The following is a 22,961-nucleotide window of genomic DNA, read 5'->3' as shown; positions in this document are numbered from 1 at the left end:
ATTTAAAGGCTTTAGCTGTGTTTTAGACTGCTGGTATGCAGTTGTAACTTTCACACTATTTGTATAATTCAATGCCAAGACAGCTCAAAGCAACTGGAGACCTAAGGAAAATAGGTAAAAAAATAGCGTGGAAGTATGGGTTAGCCATAAGGGCCAGTGGCATGCAGTCTCCAGAGAGTAGGCCAAGGGTGAATGTGGTGCTTGGGCCAAAAAAAGTTAGTCACTCTTTGTCACACAAAGTCAGTGCAAAAATACTCTTTTTTATTTCACTTATGGAAAATAAGTTGTTGATGGAGCCCCAAACACTGGGGAAAGATGGGATAGAAATGTAATAAAGAAAAAAGACAGTTGATAGTTTGTATTAACTCTTTAATCATAACTTTCGCTTGATTTTGAACTACAAATTGCACTGTCGGAAGTGGGCAGCAAGCTGTCTCTGGGAAGTTTGCAATCAGAGGTTGAAAGCAACTTGATGCTTTGAGCCTTTTCTTTAATTTGCAGGAGCTGATTCATGATAAGTGAGCATTCTTGCATCAGGGTAAGTGCTGGTAACTATGGTAAGTGCTGTTTATATAGAAGACATATGGTAAGTGGAGTGAAAGAGGAGGGGGGAGTACATGAGCAGTAGAATGCCGGATGATTGGCTGAGCATTTGAATGGCTGGGAGTATAAATGGAAGAATGACAGTTGAATCGAGGTGGATGTTAGTAGGGTGGAGAAGAAGGTGTTTGGTGGTGGATGTTGGGAGTGTGAAGAAAGAGGGAGTTGGAGTTCTGATTAATAATAAGTCAAGTACAAAACAGGAATAGATAAAACCATACGCTTGTGAAACATTCTAAAACTAATCTTGTTATTTCTGATATTTAATAAATACTTATTTGGTTTACCAAAGGCCTGATCCTTGGCTGGGGGATATACATACCAGAAGGGAGGGCAAGGTAATTACCAAGGCTGAAGAGAAACAGTATCTAATGGTGGCAGCGGTGAAGGGAGGAATAATAACAATTCAAGTATCCAGAGCAACCCAGAGTTGTATGCATTATCTATAAAGATACAAGGGGGTTGGGAACAGCATAAGCACGCAGTCACAAAAGTAACCAGCTAGAGAGAGACTCAGGCAAAGTCTCTGGGAGTATTGGTTATAGGACGTGACTGGTGGTGCTGCCTAGCAGGGGGATCTAGTGAGATCTGTGCTAGAGCGGAGTGAGAAACCATATAAAGAACGGTCCGGACTGGTGGTATCCCTGGTGGTGCCTAGTGAAAGGCAGTAGCCACAAGCAGGTGGGAACCTGACAGGGAGAACCAGGGAAGGACGTCACAGTCCAACACACAGAAATTGCCCCCAAAGTCTCACAAGCTTCCCAGAGGATCCCAAAAATGGCAAACAGAAGGACGCGGGGGCAACAAAGTTCTTTGTGTATTATTTCTTCTTCCTTCTTCTGATTCAGATGTTATGGAGAAATAGAACTGAGTGTCATCTTACTGACAGCACCTTGCCCCAAATCTCCTAATCACACACCCAACAGTTCCATATAGATATTAAATAGCATTTGGTACAAATAGTGCCCTCTGGCACTTGACAGCTTAACTGTCAGGGGACCAAAAAACTCTCCAATATAGGTCATCAACTAATTAATGGCCTTTGGGAATAATTTAACACAAGCAATCACATATCAAGGTACTATGTAGGAGCATCGCAAATTATAGAGGCAGAGAAAATGATGAGGTGAAGGTGTTTATTTTTTAAAAAATCTTTAAAATACATGTTCTGGACACAGTGAAAAGGGAATGGGTGGCAAGCCTACATGACTTGACCTCAGAATACGTATTTCCTAGAAATTTGTTCTATTATGTTATTTCCTCCTCCTCCCAGTTTCAGCCTTAGCTTTCTATTGTGCTATTCTTTTGGGCACTGTAGGAATACCAGAAAAGTCACATACAGGTTGATAAAAGCTACAGCTTTCACTCACGGTAATAATATACAATTGTCCTTGCAATCAGTTGTCAAGGCAACTCCAGAAAGCATTTCCTAAACCAATATGTTTAGCAGGGAATGACATTCCCATCATACCTATTCCTCCAACTACTGCATGAGATATGATGCCACCAACCAAATGCTTTGCTACAGTTTAATATGAAAATTATTGCATAACTGCCCCAGGAAGGGAAGTATCAGTTAAGTAGCTATCAAAGAATCTGAATAGGTATAGACAGTAGGTATGAAACAATATTTACTTATAACAGTATAAAGAGCAAAGCTAGCCATGTTGGAAAACCTCTAAAAGCCCACGAGGCAATATCTTCATAAGGACAATCAAAAATTCACAAGAATGTTGTAAGCTTTTGCATTTTCTATAATTCTTCATCAGAAGAAATATTACACAAAATGGGATGCTGGGATTAGGAAGAAAAAAAAACCCAGAAAAATTAAGCTACTAATTGCATCCATTAGGTCAGCTTGTAGACTCAGTTCCAAGACAGAAATTGCAGGCTGAGTGTAGCACCTGGGAGGAATTTGGATACCATGTTATTTATTATTTAATTTGTATCCCGCCCTTCCTCCCAGCAGGAGCCCAGGGCAGCAAAGCACTAAAAACACTTTAAAACATCATAAAAACAGATTTTAAAATACATCAAAACAAAACAGCGTTAAAAACATTAAAAAAACAAATTTTTAAAAGGGTGAAAAACATTATTAGAAAACATATTAAGCAATTCTAACACAGACACAGACTGGGATAGGTCTCAACCTAAAAGACTTGTTGAAAGAGGAAAGTTACACACCTAGGATTCTAGGGTAAAGAAGCAATTATTGCTTTGCCGAAAATACCATCCAAAGTTAACTACTAGCTTTGCCATGATACCAACTGCCATACTTCTCTTTACATCTGCTCTCTGCCTGCCTGGGAACCTGCGTACTTGATTTAAGGTGTAGTTCAGATCTGGGTTACAAGCCAGGCTCTATATATAACAATGGGAAAAGCAGCCATTAATTCTTTATCCCAGAAATCTAGGAGTGTAGCCCAATTATCTGTAGCACCTTGGAGGAACGTACTCATCCTGCAATCTCCATCTTGGGACTGAGTCTACAAGCTGACCTCATGGTCCCTAGCTCCTTTTTTCCCAACAGTTTTTATTTTTCCTTCCTGCTACAGACAGACCTTGCTGCCTGAACATACAACACAATCATGAACAACAGTGCATATCCAAAGACCAATTCACTAATAGGCAAAAACCTTGCAGTTCAACAACATACCTATAGCTCACAGATATTTCCATCAAACTTTAAAAAGCAGGGAAATTGGGCGGCTATACTGAATGCACCGGGGGAGCAGGAGACCTGACCTCCTCTTTGAGATATTGGACTGCCCTACAAATTTGTCAAAATGCAAACACAATTTGGGTTGGTTTTCACAGTCCAATCCACTCTTCCCACCTGCAATTTCCAGCAGATGGCATTCAAGGGCTACTGCCTCCAACATTATGGTGTCCCAGCTGTGCAACTCTTTTCTACTGGAGACATTGAATGTCCCAACTCTAACGGGATACCTGTCCTCCAAGGCACTGGATGAATGAAAGTTAGGCTATTCAAGGTTTTAGGAGGTATTAAACTGCTGTTACTGTTGTTTATTATGGTTTTATAATGTGCTGTATGTGGGGCTGCCCCGGAAGATGGTCTGGAGGCTTGTGTAGAATATGTGTAGAATATGGCTGCTAGGCTGGTAAGTGGGGCAGCTCAATGGAATCATATGTCGACCGTCCTAAAAACACTGCGCTGGCTGCTAGTGAGCTACTGGGCTTAATTCAAAATGTTAGTATTAGCATACAAAGCCCTAAATGACTTGGGGCTCAAGTATCTGTAAGCGCGCCTCCCTTAGTATCAACCATTTTGGACCCTACAATCAGCAGGTGAGGCCTTGTTGGTGGGGCCACTACTGAGCACTGCCCCTACTGAGCGCTTCCCAGTTAGTGCTGGGCCTTCTCAGTGGTGGCTCCCCATCTGTGGAATGCCTTCCCCACTGAGGTGTGTCTGTCTCCATCAATTTTGACTTTCAGAAAGAATTAGAAAACATTCCTGTTTACCCAGGTATTTGATGGTTGAAGAGGACTGCTCCTGGCAACTCGAAGATCACTGGTGGAAGAATGGATGGGAAGAAACAGGCTGAAGCTCAATCCTGATAAGACTGAGGTGCTACTTGTGGGTGACAGGGGAAGGTTGAGTGTTGCTGACCTGAATCTTAATGGGGTAAAATTACCCCTGAAGGATCAGGTCCGCAGCCTCGGGGTTGTTCTTGATTCCAAGCTGTCCATGGAGGCTCAGATTTCAGCAGTGAGCCGGGCAGCTTGGTATCAACTATACCTCATACGGAGGTTGCAACCCTACCTTCCTATTCATCAGCTCCCACAGGTGGTACATGCCCTGGTCACCTCTCGATTAGACTACTGCAATGCACTCTACGTGGGGTTACCCTTGAAAACGGTCCGGAAACTACAACTGGTGCAGAATGCAGTGGCACGCCTGCTTACAAACAGCCGCCGCCGTGATCACATCACGCCGGTGTTATTTCATCTACATTGGCTTCCAGTTGTTTTCCGGGCCCAATTCAAGGTGTTGGTCTTAACCTTTAAATCCCTATACGGTCTCGGCCCAGTTTACCTGAAGGAGCACCTCCAGTACCACCAACTAAGCCGCCCGACCAGATCAGCCACACAGGGCCTTCTCTCCGTCCCACCAACGAAAACAGCTAGGTTGGTGGGGACTAGAGAGAGGGCATTCTCAGTGGCGGCCCCCACTCTCTGGAACTCCCTCCCGTTCGATCTTCGCCATGCCCCTTCCCTGGATACATTTCGCCGAGCCTTAAAAACATGGCTCTTTGGGACAGGCCTTTGGGGTCCCCGGGGTGGGCTAATTTCTTTATATTGTTTTAAAATTGTCTATTGATGGCCCTGTACTGCCGCTTTTTAAAATGGTTATTGTTGACTGCACTGTATTTTATTATGTATCTATATTGTATTGTTGAATTTTAATGTTGTACGTCGCCTAGAGTGGTTTCGGCCAGATAGGCGACACAAAAATTAAATTTATTATTATTATTATTATTGAGAATATTTTCAATTGTACATGCATTTAAAATGTTTTGTGATTTCAGAATGCTTTAAAATGCTTTTTCCTCCCCTTTGTTAAAGTTTGGTTTTTATGTTTGTCACCTTGGGCTTCTTTTGGGGAGGGAGGGGAGGTGGGATATAAATTCAATAAATAATATTAGATTCTTAATTGTAACTGTTTTCCATAATACCTATGACATTTTACAAACCTCTGTGACGCTTTTGTAATAAAGGGCTGTGTAAAGTTGCATTAATAAATACACAGCTGCAGCACTGGGGGCACTGGAGAAGACCTGCCCTGGGAGTGAGTACTTGAGCATCTGGATGCTTGCTTGCTCCTCTGGGTTGCTGTCTCAAGACAGCTGAGGTCCCTTGTAAGTGCTGTAAAGACTGGGACCTCCTGCCTGACCCTGAATCCAGAGAGAGGCTGCATGCAGTCTTTCAGCCTCCTGTATCAGCTCCTGGCTAGATCAGGGGGCATAAAAGCCTGGCCGACACTGGTCGGTGGGTCTGCAGCCAGCAGGGTTGCCACCAAAGGGGGGCGTTGGGGAGCTCCATAAGGAGTCCCAAGGGAGAGGGTACTATCTCCTTCCATTTTGTTTAAAAAAAACAGAATCCAGAGAAGACTGATAGTGTGGTGTAAGGCATATGTGTGGTTCCTGCACAGGGTGAGAGCCTGTGCAGTGAACTGTATGACAGGAGAAAGTCACCAGATACCTTCAGAGTAAGAATCTGCAACTGGCAGAAGGCTGGCGCTTCCTAGCTGTAGGAGTAGATGTGCGAAAGGTATCAGGTGGCTCTGGTTGTTCCCATTTCTCTCAGAGACATACTGGGTTAATTGGTTTGGGTAGGTTTTTTTGGTGGGCTCCTGTTGTCTATATCATGTGTTTAGGAGGAGTCTTGTAAAGGAGGGACATGCATGATGCCACCCCAATTTCAGTGATCATGCATAGAGGAATGTATAGCCATGTGGAGGCGATGAGCTACCATGGAAAATGAGAGCAAGGCTGTCAATCCCTTGGTCCTCTCTCCCACCCCTCCCATGGACGGTCTGCTGGCTGCTCATCTGCTGTGCCCACTGGCCTGTGTGTGCTGTTTAACATCAGATTGGTACACAATAAGACCACACTCATTCATTATTTGATCACGTATGAGGGTTCTGTTTGGTGTGTATTGCCAAGTGTATTCACTTGGATATTTGAAACACAAGCACAGGCTGTAGGGATGGGGGAGAGGGGTTCCTGTAGACCATAACATTTCCATCTCTGTCACCAAGAACCATTCTGTCTTGGAACTGGATGTGAGGGCCAGCACCTGGTGTCGGGCCAAGGAGACATTAAACTTGAGTTGCTGCTGGTGTGCCATCCACCCTGCTACCCATAAGTTTCTCGGACTGAGCTGGCGGTGGCCATCTCGTCTATGGTGTTGGAGAAGCCCAGAACAATAGTCCTGGGTGTTTTCAGTGTCCATGCACTGTTTTCCGTCACAAGACTTCATGGCCTCCATAACAACCATGGGGTCCGACACATAGGGCAGGGCACACCCTGGACTTGGTTTTTGCTCCAGATGGAGGAAGGAGTGGTCTGGAGATGGGGGGGTGATTGTCACCCCACTGTCATGGTCACACCTCTTCCTGGTGAGGTTTAGACTTACGGCTTTGATCCTCGCCTGCAGGAGTGGTGGACAGATTAAGATGGTCTGCCCCCAAAAACTAATGGAACAATGGATGGACTGCTAGCTGATCAAGAGTCACCTGATTTTCCTCCCCTCCACCCTCCCTTCACCTAAGCCACTGCGTGACCTTCTCCAGAGGAAGCAGATCTCTGTGAGGTACTGCTGCTGCCCAAGACACAGACACCTGTTAGGGCAGGTTCAGCTGCCCCCCCTTTTCCAACTAGGGGGAGTGTTTGCATTCCCTTCTGGGACACCTTCCTCACGTAAGTAGAAAGAGCCCTCCTGAACCTACTAAAGAGTTGTATGCGGGTGTGTCTAATGGCTGTGACAACATCTTAGCTTTGAGTAGTCATGCCTAGTATGCTGTGTAGATGCAGAATCTGTGTGACATATAAGCTGATCTGTGAAGTGCTCTAAACTAACTTTTTTCATTAAACATACTGGAGAAAAATTAACGAGTCTGATTCCAAAGGGCTTGGCCAGGACAGATAGACTAGGAGACCCTGTTGATGCCCTTGTCATGCTATGGAATAATAAGACACATCAGGCTCTTAACATGGATGCCCCTGAGCACCCTCTCCGGCATTATAGAGCCCCGTTTGCAGCTTGGTACACCAGTGAACTAAGGGCAAAGAAACAGGCTGGAACAGACAGCTAGAGTGCAAGTGGCAAAAGACATGCTGTGAGGCTGACTGGACACGAGTAAAACATCATAACCATGCATGCTGTGTGGCGGTGAGGGCAGCAAAGAAGGCCCACTTCTCTACCTCTGTTGCATCTTCAAATAGCCATCCAGTGGAGCTTTTTTATATTGTCAGGGGTTTGTTAACATCAACTCCAGGAAATGGAATTTTGGACCCTTCAGAAGCCCACTGTGAATTGTTTGCAAGGCACTTTGAGGGTAAAGTTGCTCACCTCCATAGCAATCTTGATGCTCCATCCACATATACAGTAGTCCCCAATGAGATGTCCATTGCAACGTCTGCTGTAACTTCCTGGGAACAATTTCAATTGATGCAGCCCGATGATGTTGTCCAAGGTGCTTGTGACAATGCAGTCAGCAATGTGTCCTCTTGACCCTTGCCTTTCTTGGCTTATTAAAGCTGGCCGAGGGAGTAGGACTGAATGGATCCAGGGTGGGGTCAATGCATCTTTGCATGAAGGAGTGTTCTCAGCCACCCTAAAAGAGGCAGTGATCCAACTACTCCTGAAAAAGCCCACCTTGGACCCATTTGTGGCAATGGGTTTGTGACAACTATCACCCTGTTGCAAATATCCCCTTTTGGGGAAGGTAATTGAGAGAGTTGCGGTGTAGCAACTGCAAGTTCTCTTGGGTCAATTGATCTTGACCCATTCCAATCTGGGTTCAGGCCTCATTATGGGACTGAATTGGTCTTGGGCGCCCATATGGATAACCTTTATTGGGAGAAGGACAAGGAGAGTGCAACCATGTTATTCTTACTTGATCTCTCAGAGGCTTTTGTTACCATTGATCATGGTATCCTTCTGAGATGACTTGGTGAGATGGATATTGGAGGCACTGTTTTATAGTGGTTCTGATCCTATCTTCAGGGTCATGTTCAGAGAATAGCATTGTATGATTGTCTTTTAGCCTCCTGGCAGTTGTGCTGGGGGATGTGCAGGGTACTATCTTGTCTCCAATGCTGTTTAATATCTATATGAAACCCTTGGGAGAGGTCATCAGGAGATTTGGGGCAAGGTGTCAGCAGTACGCTGATGATACCCAGCTCTATTTCTCTGTAACATCTAAATTGGGAGCCCTGGACCAGTGTCTGGACTTAGTAGTGGGCTGGATGAGGGCCAATAAACAGAGTCTAAATCCCAGCGAGACAGAGCTGCTGTGCAATGGTGGTTCCCGAGTTCAAATAATTGGTCAATTGCTTGCTCTCGATGGGGTCCTACTCCCTCTGGAAGAGCAGGTCCATAGTCTGGGGGTGATCCTTGATACATCTTTGTCACTAGAGGCCCAGGTGACTTCAGTGGCTAGGAGTGCCTTTTACCAGCTTCAGCTGATAGTTGCAGCAGTTTCAGGACCAGAACAGCCTGACCTCTGTTGTCCATGCACTGGTAACCTCCAGGCTGAATTACTGTAATGCACTCTATGTGGGGCTGCCCTTGAGGTTGGTCCAGAAGCTGCAGCTGGTACAAAATGCAGCAGTGAGACTGCTCACTGGGGCAGGGTATCACCAACATGGCACCCTGTTGCTGAATGAGTATTAGCTACCAGGCTAAGTTCAAGGTTCTGGTTTTAGTGTACAAAGCCCTATACAGCTTAGGACCAGGATACCTGAGAGACCATCTTACCTCTTATATACCCAGTCGATCACGGCGATCTGCAGGTTAGGGCCTGCTGCAGATACAATCTTATCAGGAGGTCCGTTCTGAACAACATAGGAAGCAGACCTTTAGTATAGTGGCACCTACCCTTTGGAATTCCTTCCCCTTGAATATTAGACAGTTGCCATCTCTATTATCATTTTGGCGCCTACTGCAAACCTTCCTCTTTCAGCAAGCCTTTCTCTGCTTTTCATCCATGAGGGGGAAAGAATGAAGTATCACAGAGGATATTGAGTAAGACCTGGCAGTGTTTGTTTACTGGCATAAGTTAAGGAGGACATTTTTATCATAGCTGTCCTCCAAGGTACTACACGGAGAAAGCTACTTTTATGCAAAGCCCATTAAAAACCTGTCCAAACAACTCCTTTTAAAAGATTCAAATGATTCTGTACATTTTTAGGTTATTACAATAAAGGCCAAGAAATTACATTATTGCAGAAGACATCAACCTATAGAAATGGTTGTATATTATAGAAGATCTCTTGAATTAAAGCTGTAAATCAGACTTTCCATGCTTTGCCATTTAAGTCAATATGACAATTTTAGGATATTTACGGTGAAGATACAGCATGGGCCTATTTTTCCATACTACAATTTCATATATTAAAACTCAAATAATTCAGTATAATCAAGTTACAAAGCTTTTAGGAGTCTTTGGATATATTTTTATGAAAAGTTATTTAATACAAACTAAAGTTCTCCTATCATACCTAATAAATGGCTAGAAGAGATAATATAAATTGACTTTCAAGTAATTATAATATGCTTCCCCAATAATTTGCACACTACATGCTGTAATGATCAGAGGATTTTCCACCCATAATGCAACTTCAGATCACTAGCAAGTTGTTTTTCTTGCTCATACATTGCCTAAGCAATGGTCTACCATTCAAGACAATGAGAACTGGAGGGCTTGGTTGTAGATGACGGCATTGATATAGTAAGCATAAATGAACCTGGTGAAAGGGGAGATAAGAGAATAGGGATAAGAGAATAGTGGATGATTCGATCATTAGGATCAAAGGGGGAAAACCAGTGGAACACTGTAATCCCACAATATAAACTACATTGGAAGGACAGGGAAGGATATACTGGAGGTGATGTTGCTCTACATGTGAAAGAGTGCACTGAATCCAGCAAGCTAGGAAACTCAAGAGGCAGACTCCTCCACAGAATTGTTGTGGGTGGTGGTACTGGGACCCAAGAGTAATTTAGTATTGTGGACGTTCTATCATACCCCTGATATGCTCAAGGAGATCTTGAGATGAAACATGAAATCAAGGAAGTCTTCAAACCAAGCAATGTTGTAGTAATGGGTGACTTCAACTACTCTGACATAGACTGGGTACATATGTGTTCCAGTCATGAGAAACAGATAACATTTGTAGATACCCTAAATGATTATGCCCTTGATTTCTATGTCTGAACCAACTTTTACAGGAAGGGAGTCTGACGAACTAAGACAAATAGTGATGACGAGAGATGAATTTCTAGGCTCAATAGACAAAATAAAAACTGACAAATCACCGGGTCCAGATGACATCCACCTGAGAATTCTCAAAGAACTCAAATGTGAGATTCAAACAAAAATATGTAACTTATCCTTCAGATCTGCCTCCATAACTAAGGACTGAAAAGTAGCCAATATAACACTAATCTATAAATTGGGATCCAGGGGGAATCCCGAAAATTACCAGCCGGTTAGAAAACTGGTAGAAAGTATTGTTAAAGATAAAATAACCAAGCATATAGAAGAGCGAGCCTTGCTGAAGCAGAGCTAGCATGGCTTCTACAAGGGTAAGTCCTGTCACACTAACCTATTAGTGTTCTTGGAGAGTGTCAACAAGCATATTGATAGAGGTGATCCAGTGGACATTGTGTACTTAGGCTTTCAAAAAGCTTTCAACAAGGTACCTCACCAAAGACTTCTGAGTAAGCTTAGCAGCAGTGGAATAAGAAGAGAGGCCCTCTGGTGGATCAGGAACTGGCTAGGAAACAGAAAACAGAGCATAGGAATAAAATAAACAGTTCTCTCAGAGGGATTTAGAAAGTGGAGTCCCCCAATGATCAGTATTGAGAACTGTGCTTTTTAGCTTGTTCATAAATGAGCTAGAGTTAGAGGTAAGCAGTGAGGTGGCCAGGTTTGCTGATGATTCTAAATTGTTCAGGGTTGTTAAAACAAAAAGGGATTGAAAAGGTCTAAACGGACCTCTCCAACCCAAGTGAATAGGTGGTAAATCGGCAAATGCAATTCAATGTAAACAAGTGTAAAATTATGCATATTGGGGCAAAATCATGTTAATTTCACATATACACTCATGGGGCCTGAACTGTCAGTGACTGAGCAGGAACGAGACATTTAGGTCATGGTGGATGGCTCAATGAAGATGTAGACCCAGTGTGCGGTGGCTGTGAAAAAAGCAAATTCTATGTTAGGGATCATTAGGAAAGGTACTGAAAATAAAATTGCTGATTACACATATCTATGGGTGGCTTCGTTTGGAATACTACGTACAGTTCTGGTTGTCTCACCTCAAAAAAGTTATTGTAGAGCTGGAAAATGTTCAGAAAAGGGCAAACAAAATGATCACGGGGATGGAGCAACTTCCCTATGAGGAAAGTTTTCAGCATTTGGGGCTTTTTGGTTTAGAGAAAAAGCGAGTAAGAGGAAATACCACAGAAGTACATAAAATTTTGCATGGCATGTAGAATGTGGAGAGGGAAAGTTTTTCTCCCTCTCTCATAACACTAGAACTTGTGGACATCCAATGAAACTGAATGTTAGAAAATTCAGGACAGACAAAAGAAAGTACTTTTCCACACAGTGCATAGTAGGAACTAAGGAATTTGTTCCCACAAGAGGCGGTGATAGCCACCAATGTGGATGGCTTTAATGAGGATTAGATAAATTCATGCGGGATAAGGCTATCAGTGTCTACTAGCCATGATGGCTATGCTCTGCCTCCATAGTCGGAGGCAGTATGCTTCCAAAAACCAGTTGCTAGAAACCACAGAAGGGGAGAGTGCTCTTGCACTCAGTTCCTGCTTGTGGGCTTTCCATGGACAACTGGTCGGCCACTATGAGAACAGAATGCCAGACTAGATGGGCTACTGGCTTGATCCAGCAGGCTCTTCTTAATTGTAACAGGACACACACTTACCTTCATATGTAAAAATCACTAATTTCATTGTTGGCCCACCGTGCTGATAAGGCACAAGCAGAAATCTTTCACAGACTACAATACATTACAAGAAATGTGACCTGGCAACATAGGCCATTATTACATATCAAGTTAAGCAAGTGATGCTACCATATTGCAACTATTGTTTTCAGAATTGGACAAATACTGACAATGCTCATGCAGGCACATCATATGCTTATACTAACTAATCAGATTTCATTCAGCTTGCAGAAACAAATATCTGAAAGAAATCCGATCTAAACTGCTCGAGATACAATTCTTCCCCCCCACTTCCCTCCAGCATTTGGGGCCAACCACCATATGATCACTTCTACTGCTCATTCAGGGAGCCACTATCTCGACCAATTTAAGCAATGCCATATTGGTAGTTATGGGGGCAGGATGGCAAAGTGCAGCCTTTTTTAAAAAAAAAATCCCATACTTTTCAAAACCTGCAGCTTCCAATTGTCATTAAGACAGTATTGCTCAAGTAAAGTCTTCCCTTCCTATGTCTCTCATTAATTGTCTACTGTATCCTAAAATCAGATTTCTGAATTTAGGACACAGTGCTCTTTCATATCTTTAAATTTTGCTATAAATGTAACAGCTCGGTGTCCCTCTCTTCAAATAAAAGCATATTTAAGCACATGCAAGTCACAAAAAATGACTTTGTCACTTTATTAAGAGAAGCCATTCTCTCCACATAACAAGACTGCAAGTGGTCAGTTGCTGCCATGTGGAGATCTCTCTAGCCCAGCCTTTCCCAACCAGTGTGCCTCCAGATGTTGTTGGACCACAACTGGCATCAGCCTCAGCCAGCATTGCCAATGGTCAGGAAAGATGGGAATTGTGGTCCAACAACATCTGGAGACACACTGGTTGGGAAAGGCTGCTCTAGCCAGTGATATATCCAGATATTTCATTAGTAACTTTTCTCCATACTTACTGGCAAAGTTTCCTTGGGAAGCAACTGGTTATTATTTATAGCATTTGTACCTTGCTCTTCATCCCAAAAGGCCCCCAGAGCAGTTTAAATACAGTCAATTACAGTAAGACAGACACTACCCACACTCCTATAATCTAGTCAGGTGTTTGCTAACTTCGTGGCTGCTGCTTTATAAAGCCTATCCAGCAGTTGCATTTTGGTCATCCAGAACTTGCTCCCAGATTAAAATGTTGTCCCAGCCAAGCGGTCTGGGAAAGTGCTTTTAGCTAGATATGTCCAGCTGTGTTCACTCATCAGCATCAGCCTAGGATCAGTGGCAGCAGCCTTTTAGTGATACAAAACAATTCAGTCTTCATCATCAAGTATCCTGTGAAACAGATGACCTGGCTTTAGCTCCAATACCACAATGAAATTCTACCAGCCACCCAACTGATAACAGTTTCCCTGTCCAAGTTATTATTGTTGATGTTGTTTATTGCTATATCACCATCAAAGCACATGGCACTGTACAGAAAAAATATATGAATTAAAAAATTCCCTACCATAAAGGCATACAATCTAACTAAAAATAAAAAGTGAACATAGGGGAAGGGAAGGAAAGGGACTAAAACCGGTAACAAACAAGACAGGCATCTAAGGTACAAGATGATGGATATGCAGAATTATAAAGGTAAAACCTAAATCAAGATTCCAAAGGTTTTGGGGAAAAAGGTTTTTAGCTGAGATTTAAGAACAGTATTGCAAGTGCTCTAAGAGACGGTTCCAGGACCGTCATTTTGTCCAGGACAAAACCAAGGTAGATAATAAAAAAACCTGGGACAGGTAAGAAACAATGTTTATTCATCAATTCAGTGTTTCCAGAGCTTGGAAAAGTTACTTTTTTGAACTACAACTCCCATCAGCCCCAGCCAGCATGGCCACTAGATTGGGCTCCCAAGCAGGACTATACTAAGAAATAACAGCTGAGAGGTAAGGGGGAGCCAGATCTTGTAAGGCCTTAAAAGTTAGAAGAAGCTTATACTGAATCCTAAAATAAATAGGGAGCCAATGGAATGGAGGGACATGATCGAAACAGGCCAAATAAATGACCTTAGCAGCAGAACGTTGAATAGAAACCAGCAGACAAATACAAGTTAGTGGCAGACCAGTCAAAAGGAGATTGCAATAGTTAAGGCGAGAAATGTCTCAAGCATGATCAAGAGTCTTTGCAGAAGAAATGGACAAGAAAGGTCTGATTCTGGCAGTATTATAAAGGAAAAAACATGACTTTTCTACAGTTCAATATGAGGAACAAAAGAGAGAGGTGTAAAAAGCTAAACCAAGACTGCATGCTTCCTCCATAGGATGGAGAGGGGCATTATTAACAGTAATAGAAAATGTATACTGGGACGAGGGCTTGGGAGGAAAGATAAGCAGCTCTGTCTTCGCCATATTAAGTTTCAGGCAACGATGAAGCATCCATCGAAGAAACATGCCCTAATACAATACTGGACATTGCAGGAAAGTTCTGAAGCTGAAAGATATCAGTGTATCATCGGCATATTGGTTGTTGGAGGTAGTCAAATATGTTAGTTCTGGCAAACTTAAACATGCACACCAAGACCTTCTTGTTGGGGGTGGTTCAGGACTTCATGACTGCCATGACAATCCTGGAGTTATCAATGTGTACTATGTACTACACATGGCATAACATGCACTGGATTTAGTGTTCTGTACAAAAAAGGTGAATGGTGCTCTGTGGGTGTAATAGTAACTACTATTACATACAGCTCATTTACATGTGACTGTGGACACTGTCACAGCTAGTTCCAATATGGGTGGTGGGCCTGTTAAGACAGTCCATATAGACTAAATAACCTTTATAACATACCAGACAGAACTGGGGGGGGGGAAAGAACCTATGACCCACTGAAAAAATGCACAGTCAGCACTTTGCAAAATAAATTTCTCACATTCTTCGACAGACTCTACTTTGAGTGCAGATTCAGTGCAAAAGATTCCAAATCCTATAGTTGTTATAAGCTTTCTGATTTAACTAATTACGTGATTTTTCTCAGGAGAGTGCACAATGAGAGTTGATTAAAGAATATGGATGGTTTGAGCACTTCTGGGAACTGCAAAGGTTTTTCCCCTAGATTTATTGCCTGGAACGTCTTTTTTGCAATATTTCTTAGCCACTGAGACCATGAACTACAAGATGGAATATAACTATGAAAAATAAATTCTAACTAGTTGTCATGGCGAGCACATTAATTTGCAAGTCAATCAGTCTTCCTATAAACTAAAGACAATCTAAAGCTGTTAGTAAAAGATCTCCACATGCCTTTTGAACTGTAGGATTATATCTGTTTAGAGATAAGAGATGCTTCCATTTGGCTTGCCACATGTACGGAAGGATATTAAGACTGAATCTTAAGAGAGGGGGCTTTTTCTGTGGCAGCTCCCAACTTATGGAATGTTCTTAGGTTAGCACCCATGTTGTCTTCTGGTTATGACTTCTGTTTTGCAAGGTCTTTTTAAGTATCTGAAGTATGTTTCGTGGTTTGTAGTTTATGTTTTTGATAAGTGTATTTCTGTGTTATATATTTTTTTATTCTGCTGGTTTTGTATTTGGGTTTTTATGCTGGTAGTCTCAAGATTATTATGGTTTATTGCAGTATAGTTTGATTGCTACATTTTATTCCTTATCTTGTAGAATGCCTACAGTTTATTCCATGAGGAGCCTTATACATTTAATTAAATTAAATAACTGAAGACTTAGTGTCCAGAACTTTCAAGGAGGGTCTGGGAGATCCTGGACAAAAAATAATTTCATAAAATGGAAAGTATCCATGTCATGTTGTTTGGCTGATAGAACCATGAATATTTTTAATTTGAAACTGATCATTTAAGAGCTTGCATAGTAAGCAGGCACAAAAGAGGAGTACAATATATCCAGATATGGGCATAGTGGATGATGCTGATGCAATCCTGAATGGTACCTCCTGAATCCTCAAACCTCTGGTAACCACTCTGAACTTGGATCCAGTAGTAATCCCACAACTGTAAATATACTACAATGTGGTTTAAAATGCTTAACCTCAGAAATCAAGATTATCCATATCCTGTACTTAAATTTTTTATTGCAAACTTTTTACATACTTTTAAGATTAAAAAATGCTTTTTTTAAAGTTATCATCTGACTTACTGGAGATATCAATCAGCTTATCTTACCAAGGAATATTTTGCAGTTTAAGAGCAACACACAACACATTGAATTTACAGTGTGGATAAGAGATACATATTATGATTCAAATGAGACAACCTAATTACACCACTGCAAGATATAAAAAGCATGATTTTTTTGTTTCTATAAGAATAACTGATGTAATTGGCCACAATGACTACTTGCACATCAACAATTATGAAGATCATACAGTTGTCCTACACAGGCATAACAGATCCCAAAGCCATTTACATCAAGTAGTATTAAAAAATTAGGGACCAATTTTCTTGCAGGATCACCTTGCCCCTTATGTGCTCACTTGACCACTTCAATCTGTGAAACTGGCGCTGCTATGGATGCCACATAATATTTGTTCCTCATTTGTAAGAAATCAATATTCTAGTGTGGCAGCACCTATGCTTTGGAACTCCCTGCCTACCAACATCAAGCAGGTGCCTTTGCTGTACTCTTTTCAGCACCTGCTTAAAACCTGCTTAAAACATTTTTGTTTAGGCAAGCCTATCTATATACATAGGTATTGATTTGTTTTAATCTTTTTTAGCTTACTGTTAATTTTAATAATCTTTTAAGTGTTTTAATTATGTTTTAATTTTATTGATAATTTTACTATTTTTGTAAACCACTTCAGAGGTTTTATTATTACAATCACGTGGTGTATGCATTTTGTTCAATAAAATAAAAAATATTAGTATCATCAAGGCAGCTGTCTGTGGGAAGTATCAGGCAGTGTTATTTACCCAGGTGCTTTTGTAATAAATAATAATAATAATAAACTTTATTTCTACCCCGCCCTTTTTCCAATAGGACTCAGAGCGGCTTACAGCTAAAAGATAACACACCATTAAAAAATAGAAATGTATACAATTAAAAATAGAATTAAACTATGAGAAAAATTAAAAACTATAAAACGTACGTTTAAGAACAGCAGATAATTTAAAATAATAAGATCATAATGTAGTCACCCATCCTATGACACTTAATCCTGGCCATTCTCTATCCCAAATGCCCGTTGAAATAAAACAGTCTTTACTTGTCGCCGGAAAGGGATTTCTACCCCCCACTGCCAAAACACAAAAAGACACAGCTACGGAACTCACTCTCTTCTGACATGCAGTTGGCATTGTCTTTAGCCATCTTTCAATGTTAACTAAGAACATTTTTATTCTCCCAAGCTTTTAGTGGAGACTGATGGGGCATACTGTTTGATGTATCTGCAATTGTAATGTTGCCGTGGAAGACTTTAGTTTAGTATTTGCTGCAGTAAATTTTATTGTGGAAGGTCTTGATAACTGCTGTTTTATTTTGTAGTTTTTTTGTAAATAGTTATATTTTAACCTGTTATACTTTTGCATTGTTGGTACTTTGGAATAACTAGAGTGATAAGGCGAGGGATATAAATCTAAGTAATAAAATAATTGTAGGCAGCCTTATTCAAACATGTCTGTAAAACACCTTATACTACACAAACATCTCCAACAGCTTTATGTTGAGAAGTTATAAATAAATGCAATTAAAAATAATAAAAAGTAGGACTAAGACAAACTGAAAATGAATGACTCGGGATTTAAAGTTTAAAATGGAGAGGAAAAGAAGGGTGCAGATGTTAAGTGTCTAGGAAGATTATTCTTATTTTAGTGGAATACTATACTATTTAAGATCACTCTCCCCTCCTGCGGTTTCCAGCAACTGGTATTTGGACTTAAGTATATACTTAAGTGTACTAAACAACTTGAAACTAAATCAATTTTTAAAAAGGACTTTAATCACGTAGAAACTAAAGACCAATCCTGTGAGAATAATCCGTTCAGAAAAAAATGATTATTGCCACCCTGGGCTCTCTTTGGGAGGGATGCATATAAATTTAATATATAAAAAATGGTATAGTAGTTCACACTAACATACACTTAAATTTAGAACATGTAACAAGATACCAAAAATTACTGGGACAAATACTTTCAGATTTTACAAAACAGCATAGTTAGAATAGATATTGTAACAACCACTATGCAATGTCATCCTAAATATCTTTACATAAAGCTGAGCCCATGGAGTTGAAGGGACACCCTAGTCACTATGTTTATGACTGCAGTTGAATTTCTACTTGCTGTTGCTCCAGTGCAATTATTTTTTCAACATAGTAAAACTGCCAGATCCTTTCACACACTGAATTAGTCTAGGATTCCAGAAACAAAGAATTTGGATAATGTCTGTATAATGCTCTGCATTAAAGAATTTTATCACAATATACATAATATAATCAGAAGACAGCATTAAACCACTTAGATGAAAAAAGACACATAGGAGCTGATGTTTCAGTCACCTGCTTTGAAATACGATTACATTTAAAAAGACTTTGCTGGACATCTTACCACAAATTCCATCTGCTCTAATCCACCTTTCATAAATGACAAAACAAGACATCAGTATTAGAACTTTTTATGTGTCTGGGTTTACACATGGAGCAGAATGATATGGGACCTTAGGTGGCAGAAATGATTGTACCAATTCTGACTGCAGATGGAATGATACCATCATGATTATGATTATGATTATTTATTTAATGTACTCATGGCTTACTACATAAAATGTCTAAAAGCAACTTACAATTATAAAAGCTTACATAATACAAAATTTAAAATACAAAAAAATAAGAACACTGACAAAAAGCACTCATCCTGCCATAATGTAAAAAAGACAAATCATTCCCTACCCTACTAAAACAGCAATACAGCCTAGAATATCAACAATTGCCCCAATTAAAAGCCAAATGCCTGGATGAACAGGAGCATCTGTGTCTAGTGCCTAAAAGTTAATAATGGTTAATGCTCTCTCATATTTTTTAAAAATACAATTTCATACAAACAAAATTAGCACATCAGGCAAAATGGTCCAAGCCTAGACCTTTCCATATTCTCCTGGTTTTCTATTTACACTGAACTTTTAAGTGCTGCAGTCCATTCAACTACCTCATTCTGCTATACTGTTGAACGCCACCCCGTATTAAGAACTCCCTGGACAAAGGAATATAACATATCATGGAAAGAAGCTTACCACAGTCGTCTCCCAGATGTGCTAGCTAGGGATGGGATCTGTTCCTTTTGGTTCTCTCAGTTCCTTATTTTTCTAATCTTAAATTTAGTTCTTCACATTTCTGCAGCAATTTGCAATTTTAAAAAATTCTCATGAAAATTTGTCAAATTTTTGTGCAAATTTCTAACATATTTATGTATGCAATTTTGCCTAATATGCACATTTCTGCAAAGCAGTTTCCCTAATATAATGCATATAATATATATTTTCACCAATATATGCATTGTATGCACTTTAGTATTTGCATTTCTGTACACATTAATTGGCTAGAGAACTGCATAGCAAAATTCAGAGAAGTGCAAATGTTTAAGGATAGCTGTGTTTCAGTGCATGAAAAGCACAAATTTGGTAGGTTCACCTTTAAATGCAAAATGAATTGAATTTCTCTCCCATCCTTAGGATTAGCTTACTATCCTATATGGGGTATATTCAAAATAGAACACATGCACCCTGTAATCTGAAGTGGCAGATTCTAGAACTCTGCCAGACTCGTCAGCATCACCATGTAGAATTGCGCTCAGAACTACTGCTTGGCAGAGTGTGTTAAATATTGTATTCTATTCATACTATCAGCACAATAATTTTTATCAATATTCCCCCCCTTTTTTTTGACAGTCCTTCATTGCTACATCTACTTAGCCCATCGATTTCTTGCACAGAAGGCTAATAAATATTTTGAAAGATGAAGCAAAGCTTTAGACTAAAGTAGGTCCCTGGCTCAATAAAAGCACATAGTCTCCATTTAGTCTCTTTTCTAAAAGAGATCAACAGAGCTGAACTACATAACTTTATTTCAAATGAACTGGAAGAACTTAACTTTAAAAAAAAAACACTTGCAGGAAATTTTGCAGGCCTACTTGGTACATCAGAGGTATAATTGGTAATGGATAGCATCATGACATAAGTGAATCTCGGGACTTAGATTTTAAAAAAGAATAGTGGAAGCTTTAATTGATGGATACAGCACCTCCTGGCAAAGAAAAATTATGCTAGATATAGCTGTGTGTGTTGATAAAGGATGTGGGAAAACTTCATTCTGTAGTTGCTGTGTTCCCAGGTAAGAGAAAAGTACATTAAATCACAAAATTGCCCCAATATTATTTTCAGCTATTATATCTCACATCAGACTAACAAAAGGGTATGGGCAACAGCAATCCTGATCAGCCTTCAAACTCTCCACTCGAAGTCGCCTTCCTCTTTTTACACAAAACATGTCCACCAGATGGTCAGAGGAACTGCTCATCGCACTGCTAGCTCAGGAGAACAAGGAACAAAACTCAGGTGTAAGAAGCAAATAGTCTGCGATGGTAAAAAAATAAAAACAAACATACTGCAGTGCTAAGCTGAGCTATGGAAGTAGTGTCTCTCTGTGGCTTATAGTTTGTCATTCAGATACTGGTCCCCAAGTTTGAAGCCCACCCTCAGCAAATCGATCATGATACCATTCCAAGAAACACATACAATCATCACTGTCATTGGAAAGGGCAACTGAACTGAAAATGAAAACATCTTCCAGAGCCAAATTATAGTAAACATCTCTAATTACATTACAGAAACGGCTGCCTAAAGTATTGACACCAGGGATAACTGAAGAGCTCAAAACTAGAAATGAGGAAGGGGGGAGAAGGAAAGCTGAGATTTTCACAACATGAAATCTTGTAATGTAGGTTAAGATGGATTAGGGCAAGACAGGGTAGATGGACTGCAGAAAAATAAGATGCTTTTCAAACCTGAGCTGCCCCTGGACCCTTACTGTAGGTGTCTGAGTGTGCAGAAAATACATAAAAATGGTATCTGAAGCGCAAGGGCAGAGAAGCGTTGCTATAGCTGTCTCTGCCCCCGCACCTGCCAAACCTGTAGAAAAAGATCCTAAAAGAGAGAAGAGGGAGAGATTTTAGAGGGAGAGGGAAACGGGGAATGTATGCTAAGAAGTGGATAAGAAATTGCGAAGAGAAAATTAGGAGCTCTTGCTTAGAAAGCGAGGGGATGGGATTATTTAAAACATACAGAGAGAGAGAGAGAGAGAGAGAGATCAATTTCGGAGCAATGAGCAGCCAGCGTCATGCAGGAACGGTGAGTGTGAAAGTGGCTTGGCCAGGTACGAGAGAAATGAGGAGGTTGTCTCCAGCAGCGTGGGAAAAAAAGAGAAGGCGCTCCCGCCACGCCACAGCCAACGCGGAGCGACAGTATGTATGTGTTGGAAGGAGGGAGGGTAGCGACAGAAGCGCTGTCCCGCCTCACTGCTGGAGCGGGGAAATGGTAGAAGGGAAAGGCCGGCGCGAAGGAAACCTCAGGAGAAATCTGGTGGAAAGGGGACGACCGGCGGGCAAACAGACCGCCGCCCTCCCTCTCTCCAGGGGCTTCAGAGAGAGACGGGGGGGATACCACGTATCAGTGGCTTCAGCTCCTACCTGCCCCGCCGTGGGTTCCTTCCCTGCCCAGGTAGCCAAGCTGGAAACTGGCCGCTACCAGCGCCGCCCAGCCAGCTCAACAGCCTCAGTCAGGCGCTCTTCCGTTCCGTCTCCACCTCACACTCTTTTTCTCTTCGCGTGTGCGCGCGAACCAACTTGAGCCATCTGTGGCTCTGACTCGCTTTCTCTCGGTCTAAGCTCCGCCGCCTCTTTTCTTCCATTGGTCGCCCGAAAGGGGCCCCGCGGCAGCGCCACCTGCTGCCCGTCCGCTCAACTCGCAAGGACGGCGCGCGCTTGCGGTCTGAGAATCCTTTCTCTCTCTCTACTCGTACGCTTACTGACGAGGAGAGGGTGTCACGCGCTGACGGCTCCGCACGGGCACACGGCTCCCAAACCTAAGGTTCCCGGCGTTTCACGCGTCACAGCAAGGGATGGCATTATCTTCCACCGCAGTACTTGGCGCGCTACAAGCTTTGACTAGGTTGTTCTTTACTAAGGAAGCAAAAAAAAGAGCGGAGTTGTGCTAAGGGAGAAGAAAAAAAGAAATAAGCGAAAAGGCTCATACTGACAAGGGTGTTACTTCCTATTCTTTCATCACCATGAAGTCTGTCTCTACTTTGCTCAAATTCAAATAACCTACACTGAAAAACGGGGCTATCTGACATAAGAAGATCCCTGCTGGATCAGACCTAAGGCCCATCTAGTCCAGTCTTACAGTAACCTACCAGATGCCTTTGAAAAGCCACAAGCAGGACCTGAGCAACAGCACTCTGCCATGTTCTGATCCCCAGTGACTGACATTCTGATTATGGATACAGAACATAGCCGTCATATCATAGTAGGTAGCCATGGATAGCCTCTGTGAATTTGTCTAAACCTCTTTTAAAGCTATGCAAGTTGGTCGCCATCACTACATCTCAAGGGAGCAAATTCTACAGTACCTCTGCCTGGTGGGGTGGAGCTGTAAC

At 41.5% G+C, this 22,961-nt stretch overlaps 1 protein-coding gene and 1 long non-coding RNA gene across 5 annotated transcripts in view; one reads left to right on the top strand and one right to left on the bottom strand.

Annotated features, from left to right (window-relative positions):
• Window positions 1-5,186, top strand: part of LOC133389334 (uncharacterized) — a 32,474-nt gene extending 27,288 nt beyond the window's left edge. For both annotated transcript variants that reach the window (XR_009764068.1, XR_009764069.1), the window contains 2 exons: window positions 502-538; window positions 4,088-5,186. This is a non-coding gene — a long non-coding RNA (uncharacterized LOC133389334). The remainder of the gene's footprint in view (window positions 1-501; window positions 539-4,087) is intronic.
• PXYLP1 (2-phosphoxylose phosphatase 1) overlaps window positions 1-22,208 on the bottom strand; it is a 111,914-nt gene extending 89,706 nt beyond the window's left edge. For all 3 annotated transcript variants that reach the window (XM_061636773.1, XM_061636774.1, XM_061636779.1), the window contains exon 1: window positions 21,994-22,208. The gene's annotated coding sequence lies outside the window, so the exon portion shown is untranslated. The remainder of the gene's footprint in view (window positions 1-21,993) is intronic.
• Window positions 22,209-22,961: the final 753 nt, after the last annotated feature.

This window comes from Rhineura floridana, chromosome 7, assembly GCF_030035675.1.
Source record: "Rhineura floridana isolate rRhiFlo1 chromosome 7, rRhiFlo1.hap2, whole genome shotgun sequence".
Lineage (NCBI taxonomy): Eukaryota > Metazoa > Chordata > Lepidosauria > Squamata > Rhineuridae > Rhineura > Rhineura floridana.
This window is presented reverse-complemented; position numbering and strand designations above follow the sequence as displayed.